Below are 14,119 nucleotides of genomic sequence, written 5' to 3'. Positions count from 1 at the left end.
AAAGAGCATCTCCAATTGTATAACGAAAAACTCCAAAAAAATTGGTTTTGCAACTTTCTAATAAATGTTTGAAAGAAAAAAGTAATCTCATAAAAAATAAAAATTGATCTTCAATATAAAAAAGCAAAGAAACGAGCTCACTTAACTTTTTGGTCACCCCCAGTGTCACACACCGATATCGTTGCCATTGCCACCTGCGGTTTCTAGAAATCTATGAAAAAACACTCTAAATCCATGATTTGAGAGTAGTTTTCAACAAAACGTCCTGGTTCTACCATGTGCTGTGGTGAAGTTTAAAGTTCCTTAACAGGAACATGCTAAAAAAGAATAAGGTGTTTAGTAATCGATTAATCTTTCAAAAGCACTCAAACCCAGATCAAAATTGACAAACGCGATTGTAACCCGCTACGTAGAACCTTGCATGAAACAGCAGACTAATAAACCAGCGCCGCGACGTGAACACGCCACAGAGGCATGGCCTTGTTCCTTGAATAATATTTGTTACGAAAACTAACTATAGATGCTCAGCATGTTCGTTGGTTGGTTTCGGCCAGGGCTTATCAACCAGCCAACAGTATTTTTCTCTTCACAACAAATTAGTACCCGCCAGGCTTATCAGCCTAGAAACTAACCAGCGACCAGACACGCTGTTGATAGCTTCGCTAGGCAATGCAGAGTAGCGGCTTAAGAGCATCTCCAGCAGTAGGAGAAAACTCCAACCCCCCAAAACTAGTTATTGGAGGAGATATAGGCCCTGTTCGCTTCTCTTATAATCCGTCTTTTTCAGCTTGTTTTTTCAGCCGGAACAGTGTTTTTCTCTCACAACAAATCAGCCGAAATAGTGTTTCGTCTTATTTTTCCAGCGAAAGTGAACGGAGCCGTAAAACATGTTTTGAGGCTCCGAAGGTATTCTCTCTGGAATGAGAAAATCCAATCCCCAATGAGAAAATAGTGGATTGGAGGAGAAGAGATCTTCCTTTTATTTGATAGGTGGGCCGGCTATGATTTGAGGGATTAAGAATTTTTTTTCTATTAGAGTTGAGTTTGGAACTGCTGGAGCTATAGGATCTCCAAAATAATAGTTTTTTTTTTTCTCATTGGGGGTTAGACAAGGGGGACTATTGGAGATGCTGTTACAACCAGAGTAGTGTGTTATAGTCGTAGTAGTTCTCAAGGAATTAACATTGCAAAGTACAAGCTGTTTGGTGCAGAGAAATGTAACGCAAACGTAAATGATAATAAAGCTGCGGACGTTACCGGCGGGATTTACGTTTGAACTAATTCAATTTACGTTTCCGTTACTTTGGAACAAACCAAACAGCACGGTAGTGTCAGATGCTATGTGCCTATGTCTACAATAATTCAGACCACAAAGGCATAATAACAGCCTTAACAAAACCTGAGGCAATTTTGAAAGACATTTTGCTCTCTCAAATTGGAGATTTTCCTGCAAAATTGCACCTGCAAGCACACAAGATACAAGCTACGTAACCACCTTGAAGTTAACAGCATCCCTTACAGTTCGGATACCGGTAAGGTGTATTTAGTTAAGTATCACCTCAAGCAGGTGCAACAAAGCAAAAAAAGACAGAAGACAAATCTCCTACAGCATTGTTAGCATGTAGCACGCAGCTCAAAAGGCGAACGCTGTTTGAAGATCTTGTATTTTCATCAGTCCGTGAGAGGACTGCAGCAAATTTGTTGAGTGCCCTTGCCCGAGCCTTCTGATCCTGAGGCAGGCCTCTCCTCTTCAAACAAATCCTTCAAGTCTCTGAAAAGCAAAATCCACTTTACTTACAGAGCAAAAGAACCACAGTCTAGCTGCAATGAAAGGTCCCACGCTAATTTGTACGAGTCACCAGCTGCTCATCTTCTCTGAGCTGCTCCGCGGCAGATAGTAGCAGGTCCACACCATCATAATTCCAACTTTGCAGTCCTGCATCGTCCTTCTGGTGTTGTTTCATCAGCGTCCTCTCATACTGTCTCATCCCCTCTTTTGCTCTCCTCCACGCTACACGATGAGCAATACCAATGCCCCTTGGGTATCGAAGTACGGCGAGGTGTAATGCAGTAGAGATGGTAAGCCTCGTCGCAGCCATCACACAGGATGGTCAGATCATCATCTTTGTCAGACAGACAAACTCGGCAAAGGCAAGATGGGCAGTACCAGCACGGTTGGTCCCGCTGGACATTGCTTGAAATCTGCTTGGACTTCAGGCACCGAATGTGGTAGTACTTGTATAGGCAGTGGACGTGGCCGCATATCAAGAACCTCTTCTCATCCTCTTCAGTATCTCCACATATCTTGCATGAGTAACATGTATCAATCTCTGGCAGTTCTGGGTCAGAGAAGGAGTCCACACTGGAAATGACCATTGCTCTTGAGTTATCATTAGGTGCATCTTCACATTTTGGAGACCTGCAGGCCGCCAGTCTATCGCAGACAACACAATTTTCATGCAAGCAATTTGGATAGTAATGGGCTAAGACCATGTCTCCTTCAACTGGTTCCTTAGAGCCAGCGCTGCAGTTTTTACAAACACCACCTTCCAGTTGAAATGGATGAATCAGTAGCCGCAATGCATGAAATGTGGCAAGGTAGCATGCACCTATAACATTTGAGAATGCTACCGGCTCTTGCTTCTTTTCCACATTGGTTGCAGATACTGTCTTTATATACATCAGAAAGATCAGAAGGCCCAGGTTCATCCATTGGTTAAAAGCCTTGTGAGGTCAAGGGTACCAATGCATTTGATTGAACTAGGTTTTTGGGTTCAGACCTGGCCACCACAGCTCCCTGCAATAGAGGTAGCGCAATATTGAACAAAGTGAGGAAATGCATAATTTAAACAGAAGAGCCAATAAAGCAAAACGTTGACAACAAAGCACTCACATTGAGCTCACCATCATCTGATCCTCTCTCTCTTCCAACCTAGAAAATTTAATATCAGATTCCAAATTTCAGTGCCAATGTATATACCAACTACACAACTGAACAAATTAAATGCAAATATATCTGATATTCAAGGCATTCTTATTAGAACTAAAAAGCAAAAAAACGAAGGTCAATCAGAAAGTTTAGGGGAAAATTTTGAGACATTGAGAATTCAAATAAACTCAGGTATCAAGCACTTGCCAGCTTTTCGTAGGAGTCCTCTGTGAGGCTTGATAGATTATTTGCTAGGTGAATAATATCTTGACCAGCCACTTTAAGATCTTCCCATAACTGCAACAATATAAAAATGACGATTAACAAACCACTATGAAAAAATTTATAAAATATATACCCACCAAAAAATGTCTGCTCAGCATAGGTAAAAATAGCAGTGCTGAAACACAATGTTTACAAATGCAGAAAATAAAATAAATTGTGTATCTGAACTTTTTCTCGAACAATGCAAGAGAGCTGTGTGTCACATTAAGACAAAGAAGTACATAATGTACAAAAACAAGGGGGAGGCTTGCCCCCCCCCCCCCCTTCCCACCCACCCACAACACACACACCACTCAAAACTCACAAAAAGAAAAAATCACCATGGCCAACAAACCACACTACAACTAAGGGCCTTGAAACCGAGATTGTGTACCTGAACTACAGAGATATATATATCAAAGAAAACCACTATATAATGTAAGATCTAGGTACTGGACGCATGTGCGCAACAACACTACGTTTGCAATTTAATAGGAGTCTAAAATTTCAAAACACATGACACAAAACTAGAAGAAATATCAACCCAAAAGTCATGAAGTTGGTACCAGTTTCAGATCATGCACGAATAATTCAGGTTCATGCCCATAATTTCCATTTTCATCCTTGAATCAATCAGACCAAAATCAAATATCTAGTTCTTTCCCCATCTTGATGTACAGTTCTGCAGAGTACAGTGCACAACAAAGCAAAGTTCTCCGATCTTAAAATGTCCATAAGAATATTCTGGCACCTAGCAGTGTTCGCATTCACTGTTTTATCACGATCCATTTCCATTTTGTCAGCTACCTGATATAAGCCCAGAAAAAGATTACTGAAGATGATATCATGATGATTTATCCTTTAAATATATTATTACAGCTACAGTATTATGAAAAGAGGTGTTGATGACCTACCGTTTTATCCAAAGAGTATGTAGCATATGATAATTCATTGTTCTATAGATTACTAATGCTAACATAATATAACAATGCAAGAATGTCTGTGATTTTCACACTTACTGTGCCAAATTCAGCACAACCATAGAGAAGAGCATCGCGGATGCATGTCCCAATTCCAGCATCCTCTTGTACATCAGGCAAATGCATTAGTCTACCCAACACATATCTCCAGCAGTCACTAATTCCAAAGTCACTTCTTTGTTCCTCCAACTTGGTTGTGTCACCACATAATCCATTCCCATGAGGTCCTTCTTCCATCATTGGCTGCACAATGAACACTTTTTAGTACTTAACACGTTAGTCCAGCAGAAATGTTGTAAAACAGCAACAACAACGAAGTCTTTTAATCCCAAGTAACATGAACCACCAACAAAAAGGAAAAAGATTATATCAAAGGGCATATAATAGTAACATGAACCACCAACAACAGGTTTCATTGATGAAGCTCGCCTACAAGCTCACAGGATCTCTGAAAACAAGCGCTCTCCCTTCCTTTCTTGGATAGATTTGTGTACATAGTTTGGTCCAGCCTGCCTCAGGCTACCTGTCTCCTTCTTTTGCTGCTGTTTTTTGTTCTGTCTCTTTTGTACAGTTGGTTCTTTTTGGTTTAATAAATTACTAACAGTGGGGGCTTCCCCTGCTGTTGTTCTTTCAAAAAAATAGTAATATTTCCAAGGGATCTAAAGACTACTTCATGGTTCAGGAACGTGGATTGCTGATTTCCATGCGATTATACCTAAGGAAGGCAAGAAAGTGCCATTAGTGTTTACTTCTACATAGATGACAAGTCTTTCAGTAAGAAAAATGTTCCAGTTAGTCAATATAGTGTTGACTTACTGCTAGTATCCATGTTGCTAGTTCTAACTAATGATGCGCCAAAGGAGTCATATATGGTTTTCACCCTTGTACAGCCTAGAGATCCAACTACAGCTGATGATGAGTTCCAGTAGTATGAATAGCTGATACAGCCAAGAATCGTACAAACAGTGTTGCATGAATTCTGGCCCTAGACTCCTAATAGACCACCAAAGATGTACATTGCATCTGTTAGGTGAGCATAGCTACTATATAACTTTATAAGGGCCACATAATCTAGGGCTAGCTACCTTGTACTACATTCTACTAAATAAAGTGTGCAGTTGTCAATAATCTCCACTTCTGAAATTAACATGGTACCAGAGCTCTAAGGTTACTACACCTTATTTTGCGACTGCCAGTGCATCCTCTGACCTTGCTCACAGCCAGGTTCTGAAGAGGTGGCAACCTCATTCCTCTCTTGCTCATGACACACCTGAGGATCCTCATGATGCACCTGAGGATTGTAACTCTCTTGTGAAAGAAGAGTAGTACTGGATAACATGTTGCATTCTTTTAATTCACTGTTAGCTTGGTCAAAAGCCTGGGAAGAACATCTGTCATGTATTGTTGCAGTGAGATGGTCCTGATCAAGTTGTGAACTCTTAGAAGAGCACAGCACGTCACAATAGCCATTACCGTCAAATAAACCTGATCTCGCTTTCTGCTCCTCCTTTGACATCATTTGATCCTTCATCTTTTCAGCAACATCCATTGGAATATTTGGGCACTGAGGGTGGTTCTGCCATCCAACAAGATGCCACTTCAATCTAGTTAAACCATGATCACCCTCAATACTGCACCACTTGCACTTCCAGTTTCCGTTTTCTTTCTCATATATCAGAGAATGTTCCCATGCACTGTCCCTTAGCACTGCAGGGTAATTGTGTACCTAAAAATTCAGAGAACATTCCTCTTAAATATGAACTTAAACTAAGGGATAAAAAGCAGCCTGAAAATTAAACAAATAAACCCCTCGGTGAAAGAATGAATTCAATTAAAGACTAAGTTGGACATAACAAACTGTAACAGTCTATGTTTTCATTCAAACAGTTTCCTGTTCTATTTTTTTTTAAAGTTGGAGATATGATTCTTTTATCAACATGGCCACTAAAGAACAGCCTCAGGATTCAATCAGATTGTGATCACTTGTTCTTTGGTTGCCAGTTTAGACTGAGGACCTTTGGGGTTTTGAATAGGACTTGAAGCAGCTAGAGTAATTGTTCATCATAACAAAATGGCCTTCATAGAGCTCATAACTCCTGGATGCTGGCACATTAGTTACAGAGAAACAGATCCATCTTTGATGAGGTGCCTCCAAACAAGTATTGATTGAAGAGAATGGTGTTGTTTGACATGAATCTCTTGAAGTTAAGAGCTCCTAGGAAATTCCTATCACATCATTTATCCTGGCTACAGGACAATCTTACTGTATAGCAATTTCTTGAGCAATGATCTGTGCATAGACAGATTAGATTCTTTGTTATCATGGTCTTGTTAACCTATGTATACTTAAAAGAAGCTTGTAAGACCATTTTGTACTTAATTAGTTATTATCATTACTATAAAAGTCACATGTTTATCACACAGGAGACCTGTGTACATTGTATTAAGAAGAAAAATGGGGGAACCCTTACAAAACACCACACACACCCAAAACGACTACAAATCACCTTTGCGCCAGGGAAAGAACCCATAACACCACATACAACTGCAACCTTACAACCGCGCGCACACACACACACACACACTACTGTGACAACTGCGCGAAAAGGTAAAAAAATACCTTTAGCCCCAGCCAAACCCCACAACTGGATTTCCTCACTAGCAAGCAAAAAGGCTCTAGCCAAACAAGGAGGTACACCATAAAAAACGCATCTATTGCGTAATGTCAATATTATTTCATATCCAATAAGATTTTTCTTTAGGGAAAATTTAAGTGCAAGTTCCCAAAAGAAAATTTTTAAGTTATCTTGTTGATTCTTAGCAATTTCTCGTCTGATACAGCTTTATATTAACATCTAAAGTCAACCATACAAGAGACACAAAATGTTGTGCATAAAAGCTATAGAGATTGTCATCATACTATAAGTGGGATTGCACTTTGCCAAAAACACCATCGAGTGTGTCAATGACATGTGGGGTCAGGCCCCACTTGTCATTGACATAGTGGCAAAGTAGGGTTCCACTAGTTTTGTTTCCAAATAGTATGATAAAACAACATGCTCCACTGAATAGCAGAAAAAGGGCAGAAAAAATCAATGGCAAATTGAGGGGCATCTATAAGTCACTTCAGCTCCAATCAGCAAAATCCCAGCTTAATCCTGGATCTGACAGTTTTCAGATGTGTTTTAAAGGAGCCAATACACATCGTGTTAATCAGGGAAGCTTTGCAAATAAAACTTAACATCCTGATTCTTCTGGGTATTCAAGAAAAAAAACTTGAATTCTGATTATTATACATGATTAATGCAACTTAAACTGTGGAAGAAAGTTGCAAAGGGACAAGATATAGATCTAGTGCATAGAAGATCGGTGATCTTGCACCTCTATAATGAACAGATGAAGGATGGCACATAGTGGATTGTTATTCCAATTCTCAGAATAATGAACAATTATATGGCATCACAGGATCAGTAAAAACAGGGAAAGTGAGTACAAATAGTAACAGTACCTCCCTAGGTTCATTGTTTATTAACAGTTGAGACTGATTCCCACATAATGGATCATTGTTCTGCCGTTCTTCACTGGATTGGCCAAGAATATGTGGACTGGAAGGAATTTGTTGCTCAGCTTTATTCTTTTTTAGCCTTCTCTTTGTCAGAACATGGCGTCTTGCTTTTGCAAAGACTTCTCTAGGAACATTTGGACACTTAGGCCGACGAAATGCACCAGCAAGATGATAATGGAGCCAAAACTTTTTACCATACCCATCCATGCCACAGTATCTACACCTCCAATGCCTCGCACTTTGATCAACAATAATTATGTGCTTCCTTGTGTTAAACTCACTTTTCCGGCATGGTTTCAACATCTACAACCAATTTTAAAGCTCAAAGCATAGTATATATTTTTTATTTAAAACAGAAATATTTTATTTATTAAAATAAGAAAAAGACCTAATAACTCAATAACAGGGGAGAGAAAGAGACAGCTTCCTCCAGGGACAACCAACTTTCATTTTCCTGTAAGGTTTATGAAGGTGAAGTACCTTGGTATTTTTTGAATTCTCAGTATTCTTGTCCAAAATCTGGTTCTTATTGCTAGTCACTTGATCCATCCTGCCATAATCCATTGTGCACTGCTCTTCAGGCTGATCACAACGCTCAACTGGCTGGCCACTACTTTCTGCACCACATTGCTTGCTTCCAGCTGCTATCTTCTCCACACACAAAAAAAGGGGGGTAAGTTTTATGTTAAAACAAATAGCTAAGTTCCAGTGATGTATGTTTCGTCCACATCACTGGAAATAATGAATTCAGGTAGCAGGATTGTAGAACATCCCTCCCCCTATGTCTACTAGCTGTGTTGGTCAAGCTAAATAGAGGTTCATACAAGATATATGCCCCTAAATAACAGTATTCCCTCCATTTCAAAATATGGGGCGTACTTGAATAAAAAAAGTCAAACATTGTAAATTTTGACCAATAGTCAAAATTTTGTTTAGTGCACAAAAGATGCATCAACAGATTCATATTTCACATGTCTTTAAGTATGCCGTTAGTTTGACGTAATTGATAATATATTGTAAGAGAAATTATTAAGCATAGTATATCTGGAACTTAAAAGACTTTCTCAAATCCTAATATGCCTTATAAAAGAAATAGAGGGAGTACTACACTCCCAATATGCCAACCGCTTGGTAACAACATCCCTTAAAGGGCGTACCCAGTGCAGAGAGCTCCCGCTCTGTGCGGAGTCTGGGGAAGGGTGTCAGTGGCAAGCCTTACCCTCGCCTGTGCAATGCGAGGAGACCGCGACTCGAACCCGGGACCTTCCGGTCACAGGTGGTAAGACTCTACTGCTTGCACCAGGCCCGCCCTTAAAGGCTCAAGAATAAAGATTTGATGCTTAGCTACAAGGGGAAAATGTTGAAAAAGAAATGAGAATCTGCCATCAAAGTCTCACAAGACATTTGGACTCACTAATAATCCTCAGAATTCTCTTTTTCTTTCCCTATGACATGGCTACTGCATTGAGAGCTAATGATATGGCAAAACTGTAAGGTGAAGACAAAAGGACAGCAACGATACCTCATTAATAGCACCCTTATCTAATGTTTGCACATATGTAGTATTTCTCGAAGGTTGTTGTTCATTTACATATTCTACAGTCACTTCTCCTTCAACTTGTGTGTTGAAATCCTCATCAACATTAAAGACATAATTATTCAAAAGAAGGCGTGTTGCTCTTTTCTCTTCAATGAAGTTTGATACTTTCTTTGAAATTTCCTTTGGAACGTTTGGGCAGCTGTCATCAATGAGATGAGCCTTCAAAGTAGTTACACCACCACTTCGACAAAGAGAACAGAACTTGCATTGCCACCGTCTTTTATTTCCATCAAGATCCACAGCATGCTCCCAGCCAATATCCCTTGCTCGCAACATTGGAAACTGCAAACCAATTTGAATTTTGTGAACACAAAAGATTAATGGTAACGTCAGTATTCACAAGAAACCAAAAGTTTGTTGAAGATCTGAAATTAGTTAAGCGGTTGCTGATATTAAGTACTTAGGTACAAGGAGTGTGCAAAAGGTTAACAGTGGCCAGTTTATCATCCTAAGTCATTTTTCCCTTCAGTGCTAGTCTTCATGGATACATTAGACAAATTTACAATCTCACAGGTACGAAGTAATTTTATATTTTATTGACACCATTCTTATCACAAATGGTCAATGCATAATGGTTTAGCCAAATAGGATCACCCTTTATAGTTTGCCCATTTTTCTTTCCAAAGATTGGAATCATCTGCCAACATGGCTGCACATGTTACTAAATTTAAGTGATTCAGCCCCCCCCCCCCCCCCCCCCCCCCCCCCCCACACACACACACACCACCAATCCCCCCAAAACAAGTAAGAATCAGTAGGTGTTACATTGAGTACAAAACAAATCAAAGAGAAAAAAAGAAAATGCTTATTGTCCATTTATATACCCTGGGAGTAGTATCGTGATGAACTGAACTCGTTTGGTTAGTGACTTCTTCAAGAACATTAGTGCCCGTTCCATTGGGAAGCACTGAATCAGAAGGTAGAAGATCCTTTTCAACATCAGCATAACCAGAAGGGCTCTTAGTCTTTACATTGTCACCACCATTTTGTGCAGCTCGCTTCCTCCGTCTCTCTCGTTTCTTCCGCAAATGCTCCCTTATCTCCTCAACAACATCTGCTGGAACTTTAGGGCACATTTTGACATCTAAATCACCAGCTAGATGCCGTTTGAGTCTAGATACACCACCACCGTACCTAATTAGGCCACAATACATACACTTCCAGTGTTGTCTATTTTCATCAATCATTATGCCATACTTCCATCCCATATCCCTACTTTTCCAAAAAGTATCTTTACTCTGCAAAATTATAAAGTTTCAAATCATCGTGTAGAAGAGGTAAGATGTAATTTAGCCATATGTATCTGAAGTTCATCAGATCAGTCAAGGCATAGCAAATGAATGGCCTAAAGTAAAATGTATGAGGTATAATCGCCTTAACAAGTGATGAAGCGAAATTCAGAAATGCAAGAGAACATTTAAAGTTAAGCAAAGGAAAATCGCCTACATAGTATTCTATTTTTTTTCCCAAAGGCTGAAGTACAACTCAAGGTTTTTTCTTCAACATGGCAAAAATATACTGGTATCAAATTTCCTCGTATGCAAAAGCTATGTGTTAATCAGAAAAATGTTGGCTGTGCAGAACAGAATGTTCTATCTTCAATTGCATTGTGGCATTGTAATATCAAAAAATACATGGAACGTTGACAGAATCCTTTTGCCTCAGCCCAGAACAATTCCCCTCTCTCATGATGTTGATGAAATTAATGCAACCATATGATATAACTAATCTGTGAATACAAATCATGAGAAGTTTCCTTGTATCAACGCAGCTAACTATGACAAGAAAACTAAATAGAAATTGGCCTCCATACTGAAGGGAAAATTGAAAAATACAAATCCAGGAGTAGATGTTAAAAAAGTTGTAACCAATGTAGTTCTTCAAGAAAAAGATAATACAAATTAACCCAAAATAATTCAATTTTTAGAATAATTTAGTCCTATGGAACCAAAGAACCCACACTTACATCCTAAGAAGGTGAAACCTACAGAGTTTATCAATCAGCTGCGATGATTTTTTAAGTATATTAAATAAGCAGAAACATTCTATGCTTGATCCATAGTATCCCATTCTTATAGTGAGGCAGAGAGACAGGGAGAGGGCACGCCTCCATTACATCCAGTTTTGCTTGATTTAATCAGAGCCAAATGTAATTTTTTTTTCTCGAGTATGCAGGAGATCTGTGCATCATTACATTAATAGAAAGAATGATAGACATACAACACCAACACACACTGTTATGACAAATTTCATACGCACCTGCTGAAGGACCAAATGTGATTCTACTCTACAGAATACCAACATGAGCAACAAGTATTAACATGAACATACAAGTCAGGAAAAAATGGACTCAGCCATAGAATAACATGTCAAGTATCGACTTATGTCATCAACCTAATTTGATATATATATATATATATATATATAGCAAGCTCTTAATCTACTCACTAATACTTCATCATTTTGGTAACTTTACTCCAGGAGGCAACTCCAACAAATTCATGATGCTTACTGTATTTGCAAAATGCATATTACTGATGCACTGCTTGTATGATGCACAAGAACATCCTCATCATTCTAATGCAAACCACAGTGCAGAATCAGTCCTTTGCAAACACCAACAATTTCTATGTTATTCGATACTTGCAAGATGAATGTGGAACCCTGGTGAGCACATAGGTTACAAGCAGTAGCATTTGCAAATTTCAAGTAACTGTGAAAGATTGGAGATGAAATCTCTTTCCATTTCAACACAAAGGTATTGTAGGTTTCCTTGTAAAGTTAAATGATTATTATACCTGCTGTGCCAGCACATCTCCAGCCTTTGGCTCCGGCTCCACCTGTGGCTGTGGCTCCATTTGCTGCAGCGGCAGCGGCTGCAGCTGTGGCTGTGGCTCCGGTTGCTGCTGATGTGGTGGTGGTGACTGCGGCAGTTGCTGCTGTGTCTGTGGCTTCTGCTGCCGGCGCCTCTTGTAGGTAACTATAGGGTGCTGGGAGGACGAATCCCTGAAATGCACCTTCTTAATCCCTTGGCTTCCCCCATCGTCCATCATATTCCGTTAGATTCGGCCGCCAAGAAACCAAGAACCTGCATCGGAACAAACCAGCCAAAATCCTCAGCCCGAGGCCATTCCAAGAACACAAGAAGCAAGTACCAACTCCCGGAATTCCCGGACCAAGAATCCGGACCAGAAAGATTCAACCATTTCCCCTAAACCGAACCACCAAGAAAGTTCGAAAAATTGGGGGAAACAAGGCGGTCAAAACGGCAAGAAACAGCGGCTGATAAAAAAAACACGGTTTCAGGTTAAGTACCGGAGCCTCGCTTCTGCCGACGGCACCGGGCCGATCGATGAGGCGGCGGATTTGGGGGCGCGGCGAATGGCGGGGCCCTCTGAATTCAGGCCATGGGAGGGGGTGCAAATGCAGAGTAGGGGATGTGAAACGCAACTGCGTCAATGAAGGCAAAGGTTGTATTGGATACAAGAGACTAGTTGGGGAGGAGACTGACAAAAATCCGGCACCACTTGGGCTCTGAGCGTCGTAGCGTCCGTTTACTGCCTTTTCTTCCTCTCTTTCTTTCCCTCCCTGCTCCCTTTCCAGCCCCCTCCCTCCCTGCTTTCCATTGCTTTTTAACTTCTGCAGTGCAGGGGCACCGTTTTCTTCCCAAATTTTTTTTTTGTGTCCCCTCCTCTAACAAATTTGTTAGCCATGGAGTTTGGTAATCCGGTAGCACATGATGTAGCTTACGAAATCTTGGCTTATGTATGTTTCGGAAGGAGAGAAAGTATTTCATCTTCGCCCCGGGTTTATGTGCATTTTTGGTAAATTTATGTAATCCTTTGTAGATCCAAACACAACCAAACCGAAGTGATATTATGTAAAAGAAGAATTACATTTTACTTCTTCAATTTTGTCTTGCCTTCTAATTAGTTGATAATTTTGGAGTATAGCAACAAAAAAAAAAAGGAAAGAAAAGCGTTACAGCATGAGTTATTAAATGATTAGTTCACTGCTGCATTAGTAGTACTAGTAGCAATTGCCTAATCAAGAGCGCAGTAATTCATCAGTCCTTGTAGTATTTGTGTTCTGAAAACGATTACTCCCCATTGCTCCTTGTTGGTTCTGGTGCATGTGCATCATCCCCATGGATATACGTGACGCCTGTACTACAGAATGGCAGGATACAGATACAAGGAACCTACCTTTCTGGGCCAAAATAAATGACCGGTAGATTTTAGTGTCAAGCTTAACACAAATCATAACTTCTTCTGTGACGTATATGCACACATCATTCTTGGGAGCAACTGATCATCTGATATTTCTGTATACTGCTGGTTTCAGTATATGTGCATGCCACCCTCAGTCCCAGATTATATGCTGTTTTGTCTTTTCTAGATAAATAGTTTTTGCTACGCACCTAAATATACAATATGTCTATATACGTCATAAAAGTTGTGTATCTAGAAAAACCAAAATAACCTGGGGACGGAGGGAGTAGTTTGTAACGTGTCCTTTAGGATGCCCCATTTTCATGGAGAGATGTTTCAGTGAAGATGATGGCTTACAAGTATTCTTTTCACAAATTATGGTGATGAGATGTCAGTGAACATTACAACTGACATTGCAAGTACAGCGATTCAGCGAGGCCAAAAGTGTGCCCATCTGGATGGCTGGTCTCCTGAAGATGCTCTTAGACTGTCTCCAACGACGTACGCAAAAGGCGACCCAAACACAAAATGCATCGTGCACGGTGTTTTTACGTCCCAAACTCACGATCC

The 14,119-nt window shown here is 40.0% G+C and overlaps 1 pseudogene; it reads right to left on the bottom strand.

Annotated features, from left to right (window-relative positions):
• Positions 1-1,484: 1,484 nt before the first annotated feature.
• On the bottom strand, positions 1,485-12,934 carry LOC136532620 (uncharacterized; annotated as a pseudogene).
• Between the last annotated feature and the right edge of the window lie 1,185 nt (positions 12,935-14,119).

This window comes from Miscanthus floridulus, unplaced genomic scaffold (genome assembly GCF_019320115.1).
Source record: "Miscanthus floridulus cultivar M001 unplaced genomic scaffold, ASM1932011v1 fs_671_2, whole genome shotgun sequence".
Classification (NCBI taxonomy): Eukaryota; Viridiplantae; Streptophyta; class Magnoliopsida; order Poales; family Poaceae; genus Miscanthus; species Miscanthus floridulus.
Note: the sequence above shows the minus strand (reverse complement) of the source record. Positions and strands in the feature narration are given on the sequence as shown.